At 34.6% G+C, this 17,720-nt stretch overlaps 1 pseudogene; it reads left to right on the top strand.

Annotated features, from left to right (window-relative positions):
- The first annotated feature begins 4,619 nt into the window (after positions 1 to 4,619).
- On the top strand, positions 4,620 to 17,237 carry LOC120090881 (annotated as a pseudogene).
- The last annotated feature ends 483 nt before the right edge of the window (positions 17,238 to 17,720 follow it).

Genomic DNA, 17,720 nt, shown 5'->3' with positions numbered 1-17,720 from the left:
TCCTCCTCATAAATTTTTTATTTATATATTTCAAATTCACGCAATATTCTCAAATCTAGTCTAATATTTTATTTATTTATTTATTTTTATGAAATTCAATTTTAGAACTTTTAAACGTGTGGTAGAGCACCATAAAATCGGTCCTAGCTTCATTTTCGGCTACTCCTAGAGTTTGCAATTGCGGGGAGAACCTACAAATATGGAAGTTGGTGTATCATTAATGTGAATTTAGGTAAATAATTGGTTTTTGAATTGCATTGCATATGGAGAAGGATTGATTTGGGATGTGTGGTAGTGTTAAACCACATTCGGATGTAGCTACTTCTTTGTCACTGTGAACCTTTGGTGTTGGCACGCCCTCCAATTTGATAGATAATTCCAGAAATAATGTAATCGGCAAGACCGGGTTCGAGACAAAAATTCCGAACAAGGTATTTAAAATGTATGTATGTATGCTTTATTATCACTTTGGACTCTATTTAGTTTACCCCTAACCCCTTTTCTTTTTAGTATAATGTATTTCCATGACTCAACAAAAATTTTAGTAATTAAGTTCAAAGTATTTGTGTGGCTTCTACTCAAATAAATATATTAGAAATTTGCAAAGCTCAATCCAAGTTGCAACACTATATTTAGGTACAAGGTATTCCTTTTTCTCAAAAGGAAGGAATCGTAGATTGAATTTGTGTGGCTTCTTGTTATTACAGAAAGATGAAAACAACTTCAAGGTTGTTATAAATCAGTTACATACAAGCTGCCTTTATATACATTTTGTAACTACATGTAAAAGAAAGTGAGAAAAATACAGAGTGTTCAAGAAAGGCTAACAACTTATCTTGTATCAATCTTGTAACTTCCCTAATAAAAATTCCCATCAGCTTCTCCGTGGAAGTAGGCTATCCTTGGCCGAACCACGTAAATCATTGTGTTCATCTTCTTCATCGATCTTCTTTGTTCTATCGTTTACCATTTAGCCATCAATCGTTTACCTCAGCACCTCTATCGTGTAGACCATCGTCGACTTCAAACCCCATCGTCTAGGCGATCTTCAGTAAACCTTTCATCGTCTAGACGACTATTCCCTTATCGTCTAGACGACTCCTTGCTTTACCTCCAATCGACTAGACGATAGTAGCCTCATCGTCTAGGCAATTTTCGGCAGCATCTCCCTCAGGTTCTCTCCTTCTTTTCTCTCGGTTTTCTCTGCAACAAAGAAAATATAGGAATAGTCATTTGAGTTCTACAAAAACTTCAAAAGTGCTTATCTCTAATCACAGTCGTCGAGGTGTAGGGTGGAAATTTTCTTCACGCGGATTGTGTTTTCAACACACTGATTTGTGTTTGTGTTTTCAACTAAGGTGGTATCCGGTATTCAATATAGGGCTTGGGTTTCTTTAAGCCCAAAAGATCATCTTTAGTTTAATAGTGCAGTGTGTTATCGGCCCATTATAAGCATATCAAGCCCAAAAAGTGGTATCAGAGCCTGCAAGAAAACTTCAAGATTAGTCAAGATTCTAAAGAAGCAAAATCTTGGAGCTTTCCAGATAGAATTTGAATCAAATATGGCAGTAGCAAGGTATGACATTGAAAAAGTCAATGGGAAAGGAGACTTTGGCTTGTGGAAAGCCAAGATCAAGGCCATCTTGGGACAACAAAAGGCACATAAGGCCCTAGAAGATCCAGCCAAGCTGGCAATCACTGCAGCTAAAGAAGAAAAAGAGAACATGGAGCTAATTGCTCATGAAACACTGGTTTTAAACTTGCCTGATAGTGTCCTAAGGTAAGTGATCGACCAAAAGACAACTTTTAAGATGTGGAGCAAGTTGAATGAGCTTTATGAGACTAAAAATCTACCCAACAAACTTTTCCTAAGGGAAAGGTTCTTTACCTTCAAGATGAGTGCTTCTAAATCCTTGACAGAGAATCTAGATGATTTCAAGAGGATAACTACTGAATTCAAGACTTAAGAAGAAGAGATTGGGGTAGATAATAAAGCCTTTGTGCTTCTCAACTCATTGTCGGATTCCTACAAAGATGCGAAGACTGCCCTAAAATATGGGAGAGATTCCTTAACTACTGATATTATCATTTTAGCTCTTAAAATCAGAGAGATTGAGCTTATAACTAGCAAGGAAGACAAGCCTAGTGTAGAGGGCTTATTTGTCAAGGGTAAGTCAAAACAGAACAATAAGGAAAAAAGAAAACAAAGCTCAACAGAAGAGGGGAAAGGAAAATCTAAGGTTAGATGTAAATATTGCAAAAAACTTGGACATCTAATCAAGGATTGCAGAATTTTAAAGTGGAAGAATGAGTAGAAAACAAGCAACCACAACCTCAACAGAAAGTCCAACCTAATCAGTCAGGTGAAGCCTCAATTTGTAAGAACTCTTACTTCTATTCAGATGCTTTGGCTACCTCTAATTGAAAGGCAGAAGAACAAGCTAATAAGAACCTAGATTGGGTTCTAGATTTAGGGTGTTCTTTCCACATGATACCCCACAAAGACTGGTTTAGTACCTATAAAGAGTTGGATGGAGGATCTGTCTACATGGGTAATAATAACTTATGTCCAGTGGTTGGGATTGGCTCAGTCTCACTGAAACTTAAAGATGGAACAGTCAAGCTATTGAGGAATGTCAGACATGTGCCTAAGCTGAAGAGAAATCTAATTTCACTAGGCATGCTTGATTCTATTGGCTGTGAATACAGAGGTAAGGAAGGTTACTGTGAAGTTTTGAAGAACAGTAGGTCTATCCTCAGAGGGGTGAAGATTAATGGTGTGTATGTTGTTCAAGAAGTTCAGAAAATTCACTCAGCTTTAATTGTGACTCAGAAGCAACCTACTGAAGGAGATCTTTGGCACAAAAGGCTCTCACACATTAGTGCCAAAGGTCTACAAGCTCTTGTCAATCAAGGAATTCTACCTAAGGAAGTTCATCAAAGCCTATTCTTTTGTGAACATTGTGTGATAGGGAAGGCTACTAGGTAGAGATTTGTGAAGGCTCAGCACACAACCAAGGCTATCATTGACTATGCGCATTCGGACCTATGGGGTCCTTCACCTTTCCAGTCCTTAAGTGGAGCTAGGTATTTCTTAACCTTTGTTGATGACTATTCTAAAAAGTGTTGGATCTATTTCCTTAAATCTAAGGATTTAGTTTTTGAAAAGTTCAAAGAATGGAAGATTATGGTTGAAAAATTATCTAATTGTCGAATTAAGTGTCTAAGAACTGATAATGGGCTTGAGTACTGTGTAGAAGAGTTTAATATTTTTTGTAGACAACGTGGTATTACTAGACATAAGACAGTTAGGTATACACCTCAGCAAAATGGGGTGGCAGAGAGATTGAACAAAACTATAATGGAGAGAGTAAGAAGCCTATTGTCAGATGCTATACTTCCTGAGAAATTTTGGACAATAGAAACCTCATACACTGTCTATACACTAAACAGATACCCCCATGCATCTCTCAACCTTCTAACCTCTGAAGAAAGGTGGACCAAAAAACCTCATAGTCTAAATAACCTAAGGGTGTTTGGTTGCACTGGCTTTGTTCATCAGAGTAAAGGGAAATTAGCTGTCGGAGCTGTGAAGTGTATGTTTTTGGGCTTCACAGAAGATGTTAAGGGGTTTAGAATGTGGCATTCTACAGAGAACAGATGTATCACCAGCAGAGATGTTGTTTTCAGGGAGGATGAAATGTATATGCAGAGATCTAATTCTAATGTTAGCACCTCAAATGAAGAATGATAAAATTAAGGCGAAGCAAGTTCTTAACCCTAGTTCTGATCCTTCAAACTCTGAATCACCTTTTGATCAACTACCTCATCTTGAAGAAGAAGTAGAAGATTCCATTACTGATCCCGAACAAGAAGAACCAGATTTGAGGGGGTTCAACCTAGCTAGAGATAGGCAGAGAAGAACTATTGTGCCACCTTTAAGGTATGAAGACTACTTAGCTTTGAATGCTTCTGATTTATCCAATGATTCAGAACCCTCAACCTTTGAAGCAGCAATGAGTTATCCAAAAGCTAAGTTTTGGATAGAAGCAATGAATGAAGATGTTGATTCACTAGTAAGAAACAACACTTGGGAGTTGACACCTTTTCCAAAAGGATGCAAGCCAACATCCAAATGGGTGTATAAATTGAAGGAAGGTTTCCCTAATGATCAAGGACCTAGATATAAAGCTAGGTTGGTTGCTAAGGGTTTTACACAGAGGCCAGGTGTTGATTTCAATGAGATATTTTCTCCAATGGTCAAGCAAACTTCTATCATATTGTTGTTGTCTATTGTGGCTCAGAATAACCTAAAGTTGGAGCAACTTGATGTTAAAGCAACTTTTCTACATAGCTTCCTAGAGGAATTTATCTATAAGAGCTAACCTAAGGGGTATGAGGTCAGAGGGAAAGAAGACTATGTATGCCTACTTAAAAAGTCTATCTACGACCTTAAACAGTCCTCTAAATGCTGGAACAGAAAATTTAGTGATTTTGTACAGAAGAATGGCTTTTATAAAAGCTCCTATGACAGCTGTGTTTACATAAACACAGATGCCTATACTCATCCTATCTACTTGTTACTATATGTAGATGACATACTTTTATTAGGAGCAACTATGAAAGAGTTCAATAAAGTAAAAGATTTACTCAAGTCAGAATTCGAAATGAAAGACATGGGCAATGCAACTAGAATACTAGGCATTGACATTATCAGAAACAGAAAAGCAAGTATTCTAACCATTGATCAATCACAGTATTACCAGAAATTGTTAAAGAAGTATCACATGACAGAGGCCAAATCAGTATCTGCTCCTATAGCTAACCATTTCAAACTCTCAGCAGAGAATTCACCTAAAGAATCTGACATTGAACATCAGAAGGTAATGTCAACAGTCCCCTATTCCCAAGTTGTGGGAAGCTTAATGTATCTAATGGTGTCTACAAGACCTGACATTGCCTATGCTACTAGTCTGGTGAGTAGATATATGGCTAATCTGGGTAAAAGGCACTGGGAGGCAATTAGGTGGATAATAAGGTATCTTAAGGGTACTTCTAATGCTAAACTAATGTACCAACAGCTTCCAGATAGTGAACTAGAGCTGATTGGGTATGTTGACTTTGACTACGCTGAAGATCTAGACAAGAGAACATCCTTATCAGGGTATATCTTCCTATATGGTAGGTGTGTCCTAAGTTAGAAGGCTACTTTACAATCAGTAGTAGCCCTTTTTACTACTGAGGCAGAGTTTATTGCCCTTTCAGAGGCAGTAAAGGAAGGTCTATGACTAAAGGGTTTCCTATGTGATTTCGGGATCAAACAGAATGCAGTGAAATTTTTTTGTGAAAATCAGAGCATCATACATTTATCTAAGCATCCTCAGTACCATAACAGAACTAAACATATTGATGTTAAATATCATTTCATTCGAGAACAAATAGAAGCAAAACAAGTTGAAGTTCTGAAAGTACATACCTCAGAGAATGCCACCGACATGTTGACAAAGACAGTCACTCAGCTCAAATTTCAGAAGTCCCTTGATATTATAGGGTTTGAGCTGAGAGACAAAGTTTAAAGAAGAAGACAATCAGTTCAGAGAAGCTGAAGAAATACTTGAAGTTTATTTCAACGTGGAGATTATTATTACAGAAAGATGAAAACAATTTCAAGGTTGTTATAAATCAGTTACATACAAGCTGCCTTTATATACATTTTGTAACTACATGTAAAAGTAAGTGAGAAAAATACAGAGTGTTCAAGAAAGGCTAACAACTTATCTTGTATCAATCATGTAACTCCCCTAATAAAAATTTCCATCAGCTTCTCCGTGGACGTAGGCTATCCTTAGCCGAACCACGTAAATCATCATATTTATCTTCTTCATCGATCTTCTTTGTTCTATCGTTACCATTTAGCCATCGATTGTGTATCGTTTAGCCATCGATCATTTACCTCAGCACCTCTATCGTGTAGACCATCGTCGACTTCAAACCCCATCGTATAGACGATCTTCAGTAAAGCCTTCATTGTCTAGACGACTCTTTCCCTTATCGTCTAGACGACTCTTTGCTTTACCTCCAATCGGCTAGACGATAGCATCCTCATCGTCCAGGCAATTTCCGGTAGCATCTCCCTCAGGTTCTCTCCTTCTTTTCTCTCGGTTTTCTCTACAACAAAGAAAATATAGGAATAGTCATTTGAGTTATACAAAAACTTCAGAAGTGCTTATCTCTAATCACAACCGTCAAGGTGTAGGGTGGAGATTTTCTTCACACGGATTGTGCTTTCAGCACACTAATTTGTGTTTTTGTTTTCAACTAAGGAGGTATCCGGTATTCAGTATAGGGCCTAGGTTTCTTTAAGCCCAAAAAATCATCTTTAGTTTAATAGTCCAGTGTGTTATCAGCCCATTATAAGCATATCATGCCCAACACTTCTTTAATACATTGTATTTTTGTTTAAGCTTAGATTTGTCTACACATATACCGTGTATTAAGAGTTTGGTGTTTGTAAATCACAATATATTCTTTTATTCTCACTTTCTTTTATTCTTGCTTTCTCTCTCCAACGTTGTATAGTTTATTTACATACAATTTAGCAACATGATTATATATTATTTTTAAGACATTATGTTTGTCTATATTTTTTTTAGATTTGTCTAGTGTTTGGTGTATGCAACAATTTGAGGTTGGCACGTCGAAGCTGTCGAGTTTCTTAGAGCTCATACAATTTTAGGTGATTTTGACTATTTTTGTTATGATTTTTTGGTAGTTAGTTGTGATTTTGGTCTCCATGGTACCTCTTTAGATTTTGTTATTTTGAATCTAAAATTTTGTTTTAACTCTTTTTTGGTTTGGATTTAATAGGAGTTTATATTTATAATTTGAGTATTTTATGTTTGTTTATTTAAATAATGTATGTAGGTTGTTTGGGTAGCTTAGACATTCCGTAAATATTAATTAATCAACTAAATAATTATTTTGTCATATATCAAATCCAATGGTCATCTTTCAAAATGACTAATTAAATTTGGTCATTCTTGCCGTCAATACCACCAACCTAAGATCCGATGGATAAGAGAATGGAGAAGGCCTAAAAAGCGCTTGGGTGTAAGAAGGATTTCCTGCAGCACAGTGGTTCTTCCATACCAACTTAGCTGCCCAGAGCTGCTATTGGCATAACAATCGATACACCATAGGTTGGCCCAACCCAGTCCTCTCGTACTAGGGTTGGCTCCTCGCATTCCTCCCTTTAACACTAACTGTAGATAGGAACTGAACTATCTCACGACGTTCTAAACCTAACTCATGTACCACTTGAATTGGCGAACAACCAAACCGTTGGCACCTTCTTCAACCCCAGGATATGATGAGTTGACATCGAGGTGCCAAACGACTCTGTCGATAAGATCTCTTGGGAATCATCAACCTGTTATCCCCGACGTACCTTTGATCCGTTGAGCGAGAACCCTTTCACACGAAACTCCCAGATCACTATGGTCGACTTTCGTCTCTGTTCGACCAGTCGGTCTCACAGTCAGCTTATACCATTACGCTCACGAGCAGAATCTTAGCTTGAGAAGCCTACTACTTTAATATCGATTTATAATTTTTTCTATGTTGCCTAATTTCCAAACCCACTACATCATTGATTTAAATTTTTTCATAAAAAATGATTGAATTAAATTTTTGAAAATTGTAAATTATATTAACCTAACAATAATACTTCATCAGTCTATCTTTTCTTTTCATTCACCCTAACTTTACTTGTAGAATAAAAAGATAAGAAACCGTAAAACGACCAAACCAACCAATAGTAAATAAATCCAAAAACTAATTAAATGAGAATTTGGTCCAAGGGCCAAATTGAAAGGATTGACTCAAAACTAACACTGAACACACATGTCCATATAATGGTTATGAAAAACTCTATAAATCGAAAAGTCGTCCCTCCATTTCAATTTAGAAGGATTCAGAGAAGAGGCATTTAATGATAGATGAATGATTTGAAACCCAAAATCTTATTTGAATACCCAAAGACTTTGAAGACAAGTTGAAGATATTTTAAGATACAAGACTTCTAGACTTCGATAATCTTTAAGATAATCAACAAACCAAAGATCGATCCAAGAAGATCAACATATCAAAATAAGCCAAAAGTGGATACAAAAAGATCAACACGCTAGGGACTCATCCATAAAAATTAACAAATAAAAGGTTAATCCAAGCCTAAAAGCTAATAAGATGAACAAACCAGCATTTGATCTAAGCAAATCAACAAAAGTTAGATCAATCCAAAAAATTAGCAAGCTAGAAGGTCATCAAAGTATATTAACAAGTTCGATGATTAAAATATGCATAATCAAGAGAAAGAATCCAAGGATAAATATTAGAGATCATGTACCCTCTCAATTTAATAAAATTATATTTAGTCGATGAATTAAATTTTTTCGAAAATATAGTATTTATTAATTATAATAATTAATTTGATTGTATATATTAGATTTAATATATTAATAAAAATTTATTTAATGTGAATTTACTAAAATTTTGTAGTAAAGTTGTTTGAAGTCAATTTTGAATTCTTATTTATAGATCTGCTTGAAAACTTTAAAATAAGGATAATTGTAATGGATAGTAAAATTGGTTGTTTTTTTCTTAGTATGTCATATCAATAAAAAAAAATGTAAATATGACAAATATTTTTAAAAAAATTCAAGTCTATCATTGATAAACATCTATTAGTGAAAAACAAAATTTTTTTCTATCACTTATATACCATTTCTATGTTTACCATTAATGGATGTCTATCTTATCGACCATTTATATATATATATATATATAGTAATTGAAATTTTCTTTAAATAAGATTTGAGAGTAAAAAAATTCATAAAGTTTGAGTTTAAATTTTTATTAGGCCACTAAATTATGTCTAACATTTTAACCTTTTACGTTTAAAAAATGATTCTAAAAAAATGAAAATGTTATCAAATCAAAATTAGGGTTTTTTATAGCCTAAATAAACATACCTGTTATGCAATTGCAGTGTAATAGACTAATTTTACACACAAAAAATGTCAAATTTACTTTTTTAGCCCTTCTTACTATTCATTTTTTATAATAATAATAATAACAATAATAAAATAATAATAATAATAATTATTATTATTATTATTATTATTATTATTATTATAANTTATTATTATTATTATTATAAAAGAAGCATGTAAAGAAAGTTTTTTTTTGTAGTTATAAACTTTCCAAAACAATTTTCTTCTTAGAACCTATAGAAGTAAGAAAAGCTTCTCTAAAAATTCGAAAATTGTTGTCCTCATAAAAGAAAGAAAAAATCAATACGAAACTTTAAAGGAGAAAAGAATGTATATTTGATATATTTAGTATTATATATTTGAATTTTCTAAAAATAAATCAGTATATATTTGATAAGTGCATGAACAATACAATTTGTACAATCTATCATCTTATATACTGAATAATATATTTGATGTATGTTTATATTTTCCACTATATTAACAGGATATTTGACATATACATGAGATCTTAATAGATAGCTAATCTAGGGAAAATAGAATAAAATAAACGAAATCAACTAAAATGGAGGGTACGTTTATTTTAAACAAAGAATAGAAGAGAGGGAATTAAAAAAAAGAGAATTTAATAATAATAATTACATTAAAAAACTCCAAAAGAAAATATAATTATAAAAAAGTGAAAACGTATTTTAAAAAATATTATTGTAATTAAACTAAGGGTCTCTTTGGAATGACTTAGAAAAAAAAATGTTTATCAAAAACTCATTTTTATTTAAAAACATTTGATAAAAAATCATTAAAATATTGGCAACTATTTCTTAAAAATGTTTTATACCAAAAATTGTTTGATTTATTTATATATTAAAAATATTTTTATTAATGTTTTTCAAAGTTGGATGGTGGCGATCACCCGAGTTAGTGGCAAGAAGTTTGTTGGGACCACCGAAGGTGGTATTGGAAGTTGGTCGACGAACTTCCTAAATTAAATTAAAAAAAAGAATTTAAAAAATAGTAACTCATGAACTTGAATAGTGTTTACTATTCAAATCCATGAAAAAGCGTATAGGAGGTCTTTTTCTGTATGGATAGCCTGATTTGGGAGGCCTAAATAAAAAATGGCATCGATGGAAAGTGGTCTTCTGCTTACATCATAAGCATGTGATTTTACCAATTCGTCCCTGTGATGCACCCCTTGCACCTTCCAATACGAATTTACTCGATCTTCGATAGCTCATCACACGTTCCTCGATGCAAGATCATTCGATACCCAGCTTCATGGTCACTTGATACGGCTATAATCAACACGTGTATACTCCATCATATCAACGTCATACTCGATGCTCGATTATTTTATACTCAATTATTTTGAATTTAAAACCCGTTTGAAGACCTTTTTTTTCCTCAAATATTTATTGTCTTTTAAATTTGTTTAAACAAGGATGATTTTAAGACAAAAATATCTGTAATTTGTTATTAATATAATAATATAACATTTAAAAAATGGCATAGGATTAAAAGTTATAAAGATAAATATGTCAAGGTTGCTCCAAAATACTACAAAGGTATTAATTTCAGAAAGTTAAATATATTCATATAATTAAGAATTGTGTTATAAATAGTAGTGAGTAGTAATATCGTTTAAAAAAAAGTAGTATAGTATTTAATATTAAATAACGATATTATATTATAGAACTACATCCAAAAGTCATTATATATAACTATAAGTATAAAAGCAACACATTCAATCATGATTGTGACAAGAACCAAACATCTAGGCTAAACATGTTCAAGATATAAATCATTCAACATGCTTCAAGAATTAAAAATATATTCAAGAACACTCAATCAAATTGTAAATGATAAAGAAAAGTAGAAAACTCAAAAGAATTACAAGAACTCTTGAAATAGAAACAAGATTCAATGATTACTTCACAAATCCATAGAAAAATTCATGAAGAATTACAAAATGATGCTTACAATCCAAAAGGATATCAAAATCTAACCTAAGTGGGAAACAAAATTGCCATAGTGACGAAATGATATGGAGAGAAATCCCAACCTCCATCGGAATCATGCTTCTCTCTTTGCAGAAAGGAAAGAAAAACTATTTATACTTGCAGGGTAGCGTCACGATATTTGGGCTAGCGTTGCAACACTAAATCACAAGAAAACCAAGAAACATTGCACTTGAGACGTGACACTGCCCTCGACGCTGTGTTGCGCGAGGCACGTGCGCGCGGACAGTCACATCAAAATCTGGAGCATTGCACGCTGCCCTATTTTGCAGTAAAAGTGTGTTTTCTGTCTTAGGTTGCTCGACACTTCTCCTAGGATCATGACGCTAGGGCTTGATGGCATTTTGATTATTTCTCTGATTCTCTTCAACTTTGTTGACTTTCTTGGTCATTTTTTTTATCCCTTTTAGCCTAATTTCTCGTAATGACTCCTAATCACCCCCGAGAGCATTTTACCTATAAAATGAGTATTAAAAGCAAATAATCAACACAATTTTGAGGGAATTAACATAGAAAATATTTTTTTAAAGACCTAATATAAATAAATAATTGAAAATTGCCACTACTACAAAACTGGACTCTAATGTCGGTTATCTTTAATGTTAGTTTTAAACTGACATTATAAATGACCAAGATTTCAATGCCAGTTATCTTCAATGTCAGTTTTCAACCGACATTGAATACTATTTTCAATGTCGATTTTCAATAGACATTGAACATTATCTTCAATGTTGGTTTTTCACCTAATTTTTGTCGGTAATTGTCTAATATTAAATGCCTATCATCATTTTGTTATTGAGTATATATATTGATGACGAGCAGAAATGCACATCATTATAAGTCTTTTATTTAGAATTATGAAGGCTGTTAAGTAAAAGATGCGGCGATTATACTTAGAATTCATGAGAAAATGAGTTTGCATCTATCAGCATTAAGAATCTCGGCTAACCCACTATTATGTGTTATTATGTGTTCAATTGATTATTTTTATAGCTAACACAGGAATCGATCGTATGCACGGGAGCCAGGCTATCGAAAGGAAGACCGCATGTGGGGAGTCTCTCCATCGCAGAGGCGAACGCATACGTTCAACGCATGAATATTGCGTCCATTAATCGCATGTGGTGATCGCATACGTCAGTCGTATGGGTGTTTCGGCTATCAAGTGAATGTGGTAATCGCAGGGAGATTGCGGCTACAAAGTAATAACCATAATAGAAGGATGAACGCAAGGTTGGTGGAATGCAAGCATGAACGCATACACTGGTATTATAAAAAATATGATGTTGACATTTCACCTACCACGCCGTTAGCAGCAGAGATTCAGAAAAGAACCATCACGTTGCGAGTGTCAGATTCAGAGCAGGTTCATTAATGCTGTCGACGATCAAGCTCTATAAATAGAAGCCGTTGAACAGCACTTCAAATCATCCAGGGTTTTCCATCTAAGGTTCTCTACCTTCGAGTGGATCCTTGTGATCCAGACAAAAGCATGAGAAGATAGCTTAAGAGTTCTTTGTCCCCTTAACCATTCCGAGTGCTGACGAAGCCGTCGCTGGAGTTAGAGCTCGAGAGAGTCTACTCCGCCGCCCATCCATGGCACCATCGGCAGCCTTGACACACATCTAATGGAAGCAAGACATTGCTTCCATCTGGCCCTCCATATCTCTTTTATCCTTGTATTGTATTACATTTTTGCTTAAGAAATTAATACATTTTGTGATCAATGCATTTCTATATTTTCCTTCGATTTCATCCCCATCTTCATTTACTAGCATCCTTTACTTTTATTACATCACTAAGTAAGATTGTTAGAGTATCACACACTTAATCACACGACATAGGAATATAAAGCATGTAGCAAACCACCGAGAGGTGTGCATTACGCGAGTGTTGTGAGAAAACCTTATTTGTTTAGTGTGAAGTTGTAGCAACGCTTGTCTATAAGCGGACGTAATGCTTGTCTATGAGTAGAATCAACAGCAACCAACTGCCCGGGAGGGTAAGTGGTTTATCGCATTAAGCAATGTAAGCAAGTGTTCACTAGAGATAGGAATAATCTTACGTCAACCAGGTTTATGTGATTACCGTGTCTTATGAGCGCATCATTCATCATTTAGGCATACTTAGGAAAGTAGTCTAAAAACTAAATCTAAGACTCGAGAGAGCGGATTGGATCGCGTAAGCAAGAATATGGAGCTTAGGAATAAGCTCCGTTTGCTACTACACAGCGTATGCACCCTTTAAGTAGGATATAGTGGTATGCGGTCATCTTGCTTATGTGTGAGAGCACGTGAGGGGGATTGTAGAGGCTTAGAAATAGGCTTCTCGACACTATCGCATATACATCGCATGCGTCTATGTCAAGTGTGTATAGCATGATCGCATAACCTGCGTTGGCTGGGATTATCCTTACAGTAAAGCTTAATGTTGTAGTGAAGACATCCTCGCCTTTTCATCTATTTTTTCATGCATTTTACTACGCATTAACAGTTGTCGGGTCTCTACCTCTCAGTCATACTTCCACCACTTAATCTGTTAGTTAGGAGTAAGAGTAGTGCATACCCTTTTAACCTCAAATTCTTTTATTTCTTTGCCGCAAATACATTACCGCATAACATTTAGCTATAAGTCCCTGAATTCGAGCTCGGATCACCCAAGAAACTTGCGATCTCGTTATGTTTGGTGAGAGCACAAGAAAACTTGTGACAGGAACACATGGTCATTTCATAAGAGATTAACGCATACATTCCATCCCAACGCATGACCACCGACGCATGAGAACCAACGCATAACCTAAGACATGCATCGCATATTGTGTTACCAAATCCACGTCACCATATATATATATATATTTGTTGCTTACGCACGTGCAAATCAATAATATTTCTCTTTTACCCATACATGCACAAAATAAAATCTTACTTGCTTTCATAAATTCCCAATAAGTCACAAAAGAAAAATTGGATGATAATTTAACTCCAAGCCAAGATAAAATATATTTTAAATCCAAATCAACTCCATATAGTTTTGATAGTAAATCCCTACGTATAGACCATGAAGTATACATATATATCTATATTAAAAAAAGTAGAGTATATATGCTAAGTTGCACACTAGAATAAAATTCAAAATAAATGAATTACAAAATGGTTAAAATGATAAAAAAAAATAATAATAAATAAGCTGAAGATAATTGAGGAGTGTTCAACGATGTTTTCTCAAGTTTTTCTAATGTCAATTTTTGAAACCTAGAAACTATTATCCCACCTACAAAATAGATAAAACAACAAATTGAATAAATAAGTAAAAAAAACATAACATAATATTACTCTCAATGAAGAGTAATAGAAAAACTAGTGAGATAACAAATAAATGCAAGCTTGCCAAGCATAAAACTATGATGATAATGTAAAATAAATAAGGAAATCTCATGTAATATAAGCATATAAAATACAAGTAAACCTTAGAGTAATTACAAGTGAGTTTAAAATGACTTACAAGTATTATTTTTATGTGAAAATCTTTCTTATAAACATTTCTAAGAAAAGTACCAATTAAGAAAAAATACTTTAAAATGCGTTGAGTAGTCTAGAATTCTACTTACTTAAAAAGTGCTTCTAAAATAATCGAAAAACTCCTAAAATAATAAAACCAAAGTTCCAATGTTAGAACTTAGTTCGAAATCTAATTCAGAGACTCAAGAAGCCAAAACAACCTAGAACCTCAATTCATATACCTTGAACCAAGTCTAAACTATAATTAAAGTATATCCATGAATTAATGACTAATTTACATAACCTAAATATGATCCAAAAGAGTACAAAAAGAGTTTTTAACAAGTAAAATTCACTCAAATAGGACCCACATCCATTGCTTTCTTCAAAATTCAAACTGAACAGTGTAAATAAACACTTCAAGCTAAAAGAAAAAAAAAGCCAACAACAATCAATTTAAATGCATCATCACGACAAACATTAATCTAAAGTAGTTGGATTTTCACTACAAGAATTTTGGGCTTTAATGTCAGTTGAAAAAAGTGAAATCGGATGTATAATGTCGGTTTTAACAAAAAAAAATGAATCTTTAATGTCGGTTTTAAACCGACATTGAAGATGGGCTACAATGTCGGTTTAAAACCGACATTAAAGGCCTACATTTATTTTTCTTTTACTTTGCATCTTTTTTCCTTTCATATCAAATCTTCTCTCTCATTTCACTTCTCTCTTACCAAACCCTCTCTTCTTCTTAACTTGGTCGTGCGAATCACTCCGATCGTCGTCATCACTGCGTTGCTTGGATCTCTATCTTTGTGGGCGTTCTTCCAGTTGTTGGTCATCGACGTAGGCGTTCTTCCGGTGTTTGGTCGTCGTGGTGGCCGTTCTTTTGGTGGTTCGATCTATAGATTTGGGTCATCGTCCGGTCCAACTTGTTTTGATCTTCGTCACCGGCGTGGTGGAGTTCATCGTCCGTAGATTCTGTCAGTGGTGGAGTTCTCTTTTCTCCTTGAATTTGTAGATTCCGGTGGGTCAGCTCGTCGTCCTTCCAACTTGTTCTAGTCGTGGAGGTGAGTTGTCGGCATTGGATCTATAGATTTAGTTATGGGTTTTTCGATCCGGTCGTCTATTTGTCCGATCTACTCGTGGGTCTTCCGATCCGGTCATCGACCTTGTACTTTTCAAAGGAAACGACTTAGGAAACTGACTGAGCATTTAACTAGATGATAGAAAATGAACTTGAAAAGTTCCATTTTCAGGTAGCCAATAGCGCCAGAGGCCAGCTACCGATCCCCCGTTGACTGAGCGAAACGACTTTAATCAAACTTCTCAATAAAGTATGAATGATCCTTATGAAAATGATTGTCCCATATGAGTGTGTTTTTTAGAGAAAACTAAAATGCATAATGCATCTCTTTTATTTCATCAATTAGTTGCTTTGATCAAAGGCTTTCTCTCTTGTGTTTCAGCTAAAACTTTAATTGGATTTCACTTTTCTGTAACTGTATTGATTGGTTGGATTTCAAATGCCACTGCCTATTCTAAATCCAAGTCTATTCCCTTCTGGGAACTCCTTTTGTTCTCAATTATCGCCAACACGTCGATAGTAGCCATGAACTTCAGCCTCATGTTAAACTCTGTTGGATTCTATCAGGTTCAATTCTTACTCCTCTTACTCTTAAGTCATCACTCATCATCATTGACAATAACTGAAATTTGTCACTACTTTATATGCTTGTAGATATCAAAGCTGAGCATGATACCAGTGGTTTGTGTACTGAAGAGGATTCTGCATGGAAAACAATACTCAAGGGAAGTGAAGATGGTCGTTACTGTGGTCGTTATCGGTGTTAGAGTCTGTACGGTGACTGATGTTAAAAGTTAATGCCAAAGGCTTTCTTTGTGCCTTGGTAGCAATCTTATGCACATCACTACAACAAATTGTAAGCAATCTCTTTTCTCCCTATAGAATCACTTGAAATTCAGCATTTGAACTCTAAGAACCTAATTATGAGACATCAAGCTCAAATCTTTTGCATTGATTTAAATAGTCAATAGGTTCATTATAGAAGAAGTACTTAATAGGTTCCTTTGAATTACTATGCAAAACAACTCCCATACAAGCACTTTCCCTTCTAACAGTTGGTCTGTTCATTGACTATTGCCTTACTAGCAAATCTCTACTGAAATACAACTACATTTTTGGTGCATTGGTAAGTTGTTATTCTAATATCTCTCTTTTTCGAATCTTGTATTCGTTTCGCTTTTACTTCCGAAGTTCAATCTATCCTTAGTGAATGTTGCAATGTTTCATATTACTGTCATGCTCCCTAGTTTTGTTCTGCAACATCAGTCAATATCTGTGCATCGGGCACTTCTCGACCGTATCATTCCAGGTTTTAGGCCATATGAAGATGGTATGCGTGCTGATGTTGGAGTGGCGGCTCTTTTATTCAGAGATGACATTTAAGAACATATCAGGGATGGTTCTTGCTATTGTTGGGATGGTGGTGTATAGCTAGGCAATTGAAATTGAGAAAAAAGCCAATGTAATGGCCATCCCTCAGATAAGCATCATTTTGTTTATGTGTTTTTTAGGTGTTTGGAAGGGGTGGGGAGGAGATGGATTTCTTGCAACAGCAAGGGATTCAGGTGAAAATTGTTCCTGGTAAGTGCATTTTTGAATGCTTGCAGTTTTAAGCACAGTTTCTAAGTATTTTCAAGTGACTCTAATGATATGAAAATTCCTGTTTGAGAAATTATAGTGTGCTTATTGCTCTTTGGACCATATTGGATAGAATGTAACACCTGTCTCTTATACACATCTAGATGTGTATAAGAGACAGTCCATACACTATGGTAGTTTTTGTGACAACTTTTGAGATTTGAAGTACATTGTGAGCTAAATTTGCTTATTGATGTATGTGTTCTTGAATATTCATTTTTTGGGAATTCTGATAGTTCTGTTGAGAACAAGTGGTTGTGAAGTATTTTTGGGAGTGTGTTTCTTTGAATAGGTTCAAGGTAAATTTTGGGTTTTGTTGTGGTAGCATCGTTATGCTGCCGAAAATTTTCCATCGTCTTCGTATCTCATATCTAGGTAACCAAGCTTCTCTTCTTCAAGATCTTGAAAAAGAAGATTATCTCATTTATTC

The sequence above is a fragment of the Benincasa hispida genome, chromosome 11 (genome assembly GCF_009727055.1).
Source record: "Benincasa hispida cultivar B227 chromosome 11, ASM972705v1, whole genome shotgun sequence".
Lineage (NCBI taxonomy): Eukaryota > Viridiplantae > Streptophyta > Magnoliopsida > Cucurbitales > Cucurbitaceae > Benincasa > Benincasa hispida.
This window is presented reverse-complemented; position numbering and strand designations above follow the sequence as displayed.